This window comes from Cyprinus carpio, chromosome A18, assembly GCF_018340385.1.
Source record: "Cyprinus carpio isolate SPL01 chromosome A18, ASM1834038v1, whole genome shotgun sequence".
NCBI classification, from domain to species: Eukaryota; Metazoa; Chordata; class Actinopteri; order Cypriniformes; family Cyprinidae; genus Cyprinus; species Cyprinus carpio.
The window spans coordinates 7,369,461-7,371,231 of NC_056589.1; positions in this window are offsets into that span (position 1 = coordinate 7,369,461).

Genomic DNA, 1,771 nt, shown 5'->3' on the forward strand with positions numbered 1-1,771 from the left:
CAGGACAATAAAAACTTGTAAATCCCATTCTTCACCTATTATGCAACCAGACCCAACACAGTAAACTCATGGTTGTACGCGTGGTCAGCACCAACCCCGGCACCCTTTGCTTGGACCCAGCAGGCCTCCCTGTGCCAAGTTTCCTCTGTGTCACAACAGCAACATATAACCCATGTTGCCTGATAACATCGCTGAACTAAAATTTGCATGGAAATGTGTAGCTGAGGTTTTAAGGCATCTGCTTATTTAAATGTATTTTTATTTTGGTGCGAGACAGACGAATTGACAAAAACCCGTCACGCAGGTTACAGTTGTTATTTACATAGCAAAATGAGTGTTTTAAATTCTCAAGATGTGTTGGTGCTTCCCTTCCATTAAACAAAACTGGATGGTTGTGCACAACAGTGTCTATGTCCACTTTACAGAACTTTACACAAACCAAATAACAAACTATGTTTTAAGAACACATAAAACATAGAAAACCACGAAGTTCAATGAAAAATAAATATTTTAGATTCTTACCTCCACACGACTACACTATTCAAACATAAACAAATTTTGTGACATTATGTACAGACATTAACTCCTTTGTACAGATGGTCAGATTTTCTTGCATCCGTTCAAGCACAAGATACTCTGAAACATTTCACATCATGCTGGAGAACATAATCATCAGGTTTTGTTGCTGTCAGTATTTAATATATCCACTTTTGCTGTTATTAAAGCAAAAAGTGGACAAATTAAATACAAAAAAAAATCTAAAATTGCGGATTTTTTTTATGATTATGGTGATAATGTATTTAGGGTTTTTTAATTATATAATGAATTAGAAACGAAAACATTTCACTAGTGGTTTTCTGACCACAGACTCCTCTGGCAAAATAAAGTTGTTTATATTTGTTTAATTTAAACTAAACTAAACGAAAAGTGGCAGCAGCAGGATGTGGAATTATCAGGCTTTAGTGCTCCATGTATGGCGCAAATATAGGTTAGTTCCGGGTACAGCCCTGACCGCCAAATTAACAAACCTACTATGGTAAAGGATTTGCTTACACATATTAATAAGAATGTCTGACGTTCGCTATTGGGTGAACGTCCCGTGACCTGCTTAATATTCATGAGCCAGGCCTTCCTTACAATAGGATTTGTGCATTTGCGCCGCGGCCAACTCCCAGAACAGAAAGAAGCGGGAGGGCTCACAAAAAGAGGACTGGCTACGTGTTACAAAGAGCCAATTTACCGTTTGACAGCTGCATTTTCAATATGCACAATAAATAACTTGGTGTATACCGCTTGAGGATACAGTTTTCGATACTAGTTTGTTAAATTGTGTATTTTGTAAAAACAAAGTTCTTAATTTTATTTAAAAAATTACATCTACACAATGCAGGTGCACCATATTTAAAAAAAAAAAAAAAAAAAAAAAAAAAAAAATACTTTCAAACAGTTCACAGTTCTGGGAAAATTAAATACTGCTGAAATAATTTCACCATTATATTCCCCAAAACGTTTTATTTATTTTTTTCCTAATTAAAAAAGTAATTTGAATAATATATAGGCCTAGCTAAATAATATTTTCAATATTTCTTTTGAAATTGTATAAAAGATAACTTTAAAAATGTCAGATAAATTAAATACGTTTAAGTATATACAGTATTGTGTTTATTCAACCCTGCACTATGAGTTTGTACAGTAACCGATAAATCAATAAAAAAAATCTTAGGATTACATTCTATTTCTAATAAATACATGGTGCTAGAAATAGCTAGAA